General features: G+C 40.9%; 1 protein-coding gene across 1 annotated transcript in view; it reads right to left on the reverse strand.

The window, feature by feature from the left end:
* Positions 1-7,931, reverse strand: part of LOC127451576 (sodium channel protein type 4 subunit alpha B-like) — a 141,241-nt gene extending 133,310 nt beyond the window's left edge. Inside the window, exon 1 of the mRNA XM_051716338.1 lies at positions 7,840-7,931. The gene's annotated coding sequence lies outside the window, so the exon portion shown is untranslated. The remainder of the gene's footprint in view (positions 1-7,839) is intronic.
* Positions 7,932-8,186: the final 255 nt, after the last annotated feature.

Below are 8,186 nucleotides of genomic sequence, written 5' to 3' on the forward strand. Positions count from 1 at the left end.
TGTTCTCTGTCTTTTCTCCTGAAGTCCACCACAAGCTCCTTTGTCTTACTGACGTTGAGGGAGAGGTTGTGCTCCTGACACCAGTGTGTCAGAGTGTGCACCTCCTCTCTGTAGGCTGTTTCATCATTGTCAGTGATCAGACCTACCACCGTCGTGTCATCAGCAAACTTAATGATGGCATTGGAGTTATGTGTTGCCACACAGTCATGTGTGTACAGGGAATACAGTAGTGGGCTGAGAACACAGCCCTGCGGGGCTCCAGTGTTGAGGGTCAGTGATGAGGAGATGTTGCTGCCTATTCTAACCACCTGGCGTCTGCTTGACAGGAAGTCCAGGATCCAGCTGCACAGCGAGCTGTTTAAGCCCAGAGCCCGGAGTTTCTCATCTAGCTTGGAGGGCACTATGGTGTTGAATGCTGAGCTGTAGTCTACAAACAGCATTCTCACATAAGTGTTCTTTTTTTCCAGGTGGGAGAGAGCAGTGTGTATTGTAGATGCAATGGCATCATCAGTGGAGCGGTTGTTACGGTAAGCAAACTGCAGCGGGTCAAGATTGAGTGGTAATACAGAGCAGATGTAATCTCTGATTAGTCTCTCAAAACATTTGCTGATGATGGGGGTCAGAGCAACAGGACGCCAGTCATTTAAACAAGTTATTTTCGATTGTTTTGGAACAGGCACAATGGTGGATGTTTTAAAGCATGTGGGGACTACAGACAAAGAGAGGGAAAGGTTGAAAATGTCCGTAAAAACACCAGCCAGCTGGTTCGCGCACGCTCTGATGACGCGGCCCGGAATGCCGTCTGGACCTGCGGCTTTGCGGATATTCACCCGTCGGAAGGATCGGGTTACATCCGCTACAGAGACGGAGAGTGAACTAACCTCTGTAGCTTCGGCCGTGAGAGCTCTCTCCGCGAGGGCGGTGTTATTTCCCTCGAAACGAGCATAAAAAGTATTTAGCTCATCCGGTAGAGAGGCAGCGGTGTTCATGGCGGAGTTTTTATTCCCTTTAAAGTCCGTGATGATGTTAATTCCCTGCCACATGCTTCTAGAGTTGGTGGTGTTAAACTGTCCTTCAATCTTACTCCTGTACTGGCGTTTTGCTGTTTTGATAGTTTTTCGGAGGGCATAACTGGCTTGTTTATGCTCCTCCGCGTTCCCGGAATTAAAAGCGGAGGTCCGCACATTAAGTGCTGCGCGAACATCGCTGTTGATCCACGGCTTCTGATTCGGATAGATTCGCACAGTTCTGGTCGGAATCACTTCCTCTACACACGTTCTGATGAAGCACATTACGCTATCAGCGTAAAGCTCGATGTCGTCATCAGAGGCGGACCGGAACATCTCCCAGTCCGTGCGATCAAAACAGTCTTGTAGCGTAGAGTCTGATTGGTCCGACCAGCACTGGATCGTTCTGAGGGTGGGTGCTTCCTGTTTCAGTTTCTGCCTGTAAGCGGGCAGAAGCAGAATGGAAGAGTGGTCCGATTTGCCAAATGGTGGGCGGGGGAGGGATTTGTAGCCATCCCGGAACGGAGAGTAGCAATGGTCCAAAACCCGGTCCCCTCGTGTGTTGAAACTAATGTGCTGGTGATATTTTGGTGCGACTGATTTTAAACTGGCTTTATTAAAGTCCCCGGTCACAATGAACGCGGCCTCAGGGTGCGCGGTTTCCTGCTCACTTATACTCCCATACAGTTCCTTGAGTGCCCGGTCTGTGTCGGCTTGTGGGGGAATGTACACAGCAGTGATAATGACCGCTGTGAATTCCCTCGGTAGCCAGAATGGTCGACACAGAAGCATAAGAAATTCCAGATCAGGAGAACAGAAAGACTTGATAGAATGTATGTTCCTCTGATCACACCAGGATTTGTTGATCATAAAACATACACCACCTCCTCTAGTTTTACCTGAGAGGTCTTTCGCTCTGTCCGCTCGGAGCATGGAGAACCCCGCGGGTTCAATGGCTGAGTCTGGAATCTCCGCAGACATCCAAGTTTCCGTAAGGCAGATAACGCAGCAGTCCCTCGTCTCTCATTGGAAAGAGATCCGCGCTTTCAGCTCGCAGAGCTTGTTATCCAGAGACTGAACATTTGCCAGTAGAATAGTGGGTAGCGGGGGTCGATTTGCGCGGCGTCTTACTCTGATGAGAACGCCGGCTCTGTTTCCCCTTTTCCTCCTGCGTTTCCGCGGCCGTGCTGCCCAGACAAAGGGCTCCGCTTGCGTGTTTGTAAACAGCGGGTCGGCATTGAGGAATGTGAAGTCCGGTTTACGGTGTGAGATCGCTGAGCCAATGTCCAAAAGTGTTTGTCTGTCGTAGACAATAAGGCAGACAACATCCAAGACAAAAAACATAAGAATTGTAAACAAAACAAACAAACCATTGCTAAGTTGTGTCGGAGCTCGCAACGCAGCAGCCATACTCGGCGCCATCTACAAACATACATATATTAGCTTTGACTTTTTTGCATGTACTGTATACAAAAGTTTAAACAAGACCACTGAAAGCATTTCCCTGCAAAGACTAACAAATCTAGATGAATGTGTCTTCAATGTCAACATAGGCAAACATGACCATTCTCTTGGACATCTGTTGGTGCAAGATCTGATGCTTCTAAGAAATAATAAAGCTGCATTAATGGTATACATTTAAGTAATCATGGTATACATTTCCACCAATGAAAGACAGTGTATGAAGTGATGATCTGCCTTGTGGTATAGGTATGTGTCGGAGTTGGATGGGCAAGCAAATTTAATCCAGAGCTGAGAGACTTCATCGTCCCTGTAAAACAGACTCAAGATGCCCATCTATCTCCATCATTGCATGACCCACTGTCCCTGATGCAATCTAGTGCTCCTAAACCAAATTGAGAGAAACTAAACATCTGGACATCTTGTAAATGTCAGAAATAGACTGGCATGATTACCATCAAAAGGGAAGGTGACAAAAACATCCCTAAACCTTAAAGATGTTGTCAAGCCTCCTGATCAAATGCAAAACCAGCTGAAACAAGTACAGAGAAAAGGAACCAGTCCAATAACACACCCCTGGATTCCCTTACTTAATCATTCTCCTTGATTTCAGTATCAACGCTAAGGTCCAGCAAGCCTCCAGTCTGGCAGTTTAGAGTGTGGACTTAAAAGGACACTGTGCTGCTGACAGATATTAATACGAGACAGAGACTCCAACCTGATCTGTGTGTCTAATGAAGGCCTGCAGGACCTGACCCCATGAGAAGTATTGCTCTCTTCCTTATAGCACCAGCCTGGCACAAGCTTTGGTGGCAAAAGAGTAAAGCAAGGACCAGTTGGCAAAGAGTAGTTGATCTGGGAATGAATAGCCTAGGGGTTCAAGAGGAAGCAACTGATCATCTCACTTTCAAAGAGCAGCAAATTAAGCCATCTGCTCCCTAAAGACAGCCCTCCAGCTCACTTGCAGGATAACAGGTGATTCATGATTCTTCATTTGGCAGATGCTTGCATAGTGGGGCTGTCATGATACTAAAAATTCAGGAGTCAATGCCAGGGTTACCACCCTAAATTCACGGGTTCCTGAACAAAAAATTAAGGGTGGGCTCCCTTCCCCAGACCCAACAAATAGCCTATACCATAGAGGATCTTACTGGGCCCCCCTCACAGGGCCTGGGACAGTGTCTCCCTGATGACAGCCCTGGTCAATGCAATTCAAAGATTCATGATACCAATTTCATTACCATAGCAAAAAATGAGACACTGTACAAATGTTTTCTCAGGTAACCTAAAAGTGTGCTTCATGTGGTAGCATCTTAATTAACTGGTTTTTCTCAGGGTAAAACTGCTATTGAATCCAAGTAGGTATAGCTGCAGACCAGAGATCTCCAAATGTGGGCGGAATCTCCAAAAGAGGGTGGGGTTACTCCAGAAGGGGGTTGCGCCAACTCCAAAAGGGGGCGTCACTTTCACTAACAGGGTTAGGGAAAGGGTTATGTTAGGCGTTCCCTATATCTTTTCTGGCGGATTGAAGCTACCGCCCCTTTATGGAGCTTTGACTGCTGATGTCTGACCACATCAACCACACAAATTGGGTTACACCAACAAAAGTCGTTATGGGTTAGATCAAACAGAAATAGATCCTTGAGGTAACAATTGCATGTTCCTTCTGTTTTCTAGTGAATGGCTTTAAGCACGATAATCATAAAAAGGTTTGCATTGCATAAGAATGGCCTGTAGGATTGGGGCTCCCAATATTGTAAAAAAAAAAAAAACTGTTATTGTTACTTTTTTAATTCTCCTTGAAAGAGTTTTAATTTAGCCACTGGTGATAAAAATCCTGATTTTAAGCATATTTTGTTTAGGGGTGAATTTTCTGTGACGTTAGCAGGCTGTGACATTCAATGGGCAAATCTGAATTTTTAAGCGTCTTTTACTTGAATTTTGTGTTCAACCAATTGTAATATTGAATATGCAGTTTTACCACCACTAAAACTGTTGTTGTGATACAGTTCAGAGTGTCATCTATTGTTATGTGCAGTTTTTCTTTTACAGTCACCCCTATTGTTTTAACCCTTAATATCAGAGTTTAAATGAATATTCTTGGTTAAATGTAAGTTAAGCTAAATCGGCAGCATTTTTGGAATAATGTTGATTACCAGAAACAATTATTTCAGCTCGTCCCTCCTCTTCTTTAAAAAAAAGCTAAAGTCTGTGTTACAGTGAGGTACTTACAATGGAAGTGAATGGGGCCAATCTGTAAATGTTAAAATACTCACTGTTTCTAAAGTATAGCCACAAGATATAAAAATCATGTGTTCACATGATTTTAGTATGATGAAATCGCTTTCTAACCTTTTCTGTGTAAAGTTATATCCAATTTTGCAACTTTGTTGCCATGAAATTATAATGCTGTAAACCCTAAAAGGACTGTGACAACGATGATTTAAACAACTTTACAGCTCAAATAAAACACCGGTTTTAACAGAAGAATTAATGTAAGTGCTTTTATAAAATTATAAGCTTCACATTTCTCCCTTTAAATCCTCTAAAAATTAGCCCCATTGACTTCCATTGTAAGTGACTCACGGTAACCTAGATTTTTTTTTTTTTTTTTTTAAGAAAAGTAGGGACTAGTCTAAATTAATTTTTGTATTAACCAACATTATGCTACAAATGCTGTTGACTGAACTTAACTTGTATTTAACCTGGAATAGTCCTTTAACCACTAAGCTACAGCACCCTTGGTGGATCTTGGATTGTGATGGAAACCTGCCTTGCTCATTTTCCAGTGAATGTAGATGCAAAACATCAATAACTGAGTTACAGCAATACTGTTTACAATTTTAAACTATGCATACAATATATAGAGAAAAACCTAATACACAGTCATCCATCTCTGGATGTAACGTATTCGCTGATACTCCAACACTTATATAGACATTTGTACTTGCACACACACACATTAACCCATCTGAAATCTGAGTTCAGCATGTCTGTAAACATATTCCAGAGATCCGGATGTCTCTGTAGGTGAATATCTCTGTTGAGAGATGGTAAGGGAGACAGAATGTCGGCTCTAATGGCCAGATCAAAGGGAACTCCCCCAGCTTAGTTATACATGAGGTTCCTGCTGCGAGATGAAACAGCTTCAGCCATGCAATGAATCTGAAATGTGAATCTGAATATCTTATTTAAGGGGATAGAGAAAGCGAGCAAAAGAGGCAGCATACCTGCTCTGGAGTTCAAATAAAAATCTCACAGTGTCTCCACAAATAAAGTTAAGCTATAAAAGATGAGCCCATACCTCTGAGTATACTCTGTGAGTGGAGTCAAAAACTTATACACTGTTGCCTTAACCCTTTCTCAATAAATAATTTTTTTTTTTTTTTTTTTTTTACATGTAAAATAGAATTTTGCCAAGATTGCATGGCCAAGACTGATCATTCCTTAAATATGATTCCTTAAACAGATAGTTCCAGCTCTAAAATCTGATCAGATGAACCACATTTATAGCCATCCTAAATCGACACACCTGTGACAGCACATCAAATTAATTCTATATTAATGCACCGAGTTGCTTGGCAACAGTAAACAACCTACACTCTACTTTAGCATATAGTGCCAACAACACTTCTTTACCATGGTAAAATCACTGTAAAACATGGCCTCTGGTAGATTATTGCTTTTATTATTATTATTATTATTTTCTCAAAAACCATTAAAGCATTTCTACTGTATATCCTGGAATACACAAACTCACAATAATAAACAACGGACACAGTCCAATTACTTCCTATTTCTAATCACTTTGTATATATTATATATAAACAGTATATATACACCGTATAATAGAATTTGATGTTTTATTTAGAAATTGAAAGCTGGATTTGGTTTATTTTTAACTTCATAAGTAAAACATTGGTAACACTTTAAAATAAAGTTCCATTTTTTAACATTAGTTAACAACATTAATTTACATGAACTAACAATGAAAAATACTTTTACAGCATTTATTAATCTTTGTTAATGTAACACATTTTATGATACCTAATGCATTAACTAATGTTAACGAATGGAAACTTATTGTAAAGTGTTATCAAAACGTTCATCAGGAATCAGACCAGTGCAAATTTATGCGGGTCATGTCCAGTCCCCTAATCTGCCATGGCACAAATTAAGATATGAAGATTTTGCTCTAACACAGAAAATAACCCTCAGTGCATTGTCATTGCTAAATGCTCTCACTCAGCAGCACTAGATCTGAAACCAATAACAAGTCTTGACCCCTCTTTGCCTTACTCTATAGCCTCTGATACAACTGAAGGAATCAGACCATGATGAGCTCTATGGAATGTCAATAGGCTGATCGGACAACTTGCCAAAGTCACTATTCCCTCTGATCTCAACTGATTGGGTAGTCAGTACTTCAGTTAAAATACAGTATCGTTCGGCCCAAGCTACAACCATCCCAGAGCACACACACACAAACTCATGTCCACCAAGTGTTTGTCTCTCAGCTAAATAAGTGACACAGCACACCTGCAAGCATCCACAAATCAATGTTTTTCACTAAAGGTGCGCCTACAATTAAAACTGCGGTCATACATCTAGTGTCTGTAAAAAAAGGGGCCAGATTAAGTCTTAAGAAAGGTCTTTAAATGAAGCTAAAACTCTTAAGATTTCATTTAAGCCCTTATTTCAGTGTATAGGTGTGCTTTTGTCAAAAGTTAGAGGAAAGTAAAGTGAATGTACAACAGGAATTTCTAATAAAGAGCATTTTTTTAAATAAAAGGAAAACTAAATATGCAAAACAGAGTTAAACAAAGCAGTTCAAAGAGACAATATTGTGACTCAAGTGCAATCACTGCCAATATGACTTTCAATATCAGTGGTTCTTTTTTAATTGTTTTTCTGGATTATTCACAATAAACTTGTTTATAAGAAAAATTTAGTATCAACATATCTGAGTTACTTCAAGTGCATTACAACCAACAAAATTGGCTCAACAAGTGGATTTATTTTACTTGTGATCACAAGCCTCCAATAATCACAAACCACAGACCATAAAAGACATATCAAACAAGTGACAAGACTTAGATTTTCATAAAGATTCCAACAGGTGTTATGAAAATGAACATGCAAAAAGGTAGTATTTTCATGAAAGTTTCTAGCCACACGGTTTTTGGACCAATAGACTATTTCATCCTTCAACTGCTTATCTTGATGTCTCTAAAGGCACATTGCAACTAGGTTATGTGAAGTTTAAAGACTACTGCCAAGTTGCTCAAGATTAATAAATTCAAAAGCACATTTCTCTAAACCAGTAAAAGCCACCACCACTAATTCGCTGATTTTTTTCTTTTTGTTTTACCTTGCTCAGCAAGAAATATAATTTTCCTTTTATCCCAGGATCGAAGGTTAGTGATCGTTCAAATCCACGCCGAAACCTTTTCTAGACTGGGAGAAAGTCCAGGCTCCGGGGCAGCTGTCGCTTACGCACGGGTGTCTTTAATGAAACCTGAGAATCGTCTCAGGTAGGATCATCACTTCGCCTTAAACTTCTGGCGTTGACACTCCGCAAACTTCTCCCAACTTTCGCACTCCCCGGGGATACAAAAAAAAATAAAATAAAAAATAAAAATCGGGATATGCAAACTTAAGCCGTGGTCGATTTCAAACATGGTGGTAATGTTCATAGATAATGCAGTCACACTGAAG

This window comes from Myxocyprinus asiaticus, chromosome 14, assembly GCF_019703515.2.
Source record: "Myxocyprinus asiaticus isolate MX2 ecotype Aquarium Trade chromosome 14, UBuf_Myxa_2, whole genome shotgun sequence".
NCBI classification, from domain to species: Eukaryota; Metazoa; Chordata; class Actinopteri; order Cypriniformes; family Catostomidae; genus Myxocyprinus; species Myxocyprinus asiaticus.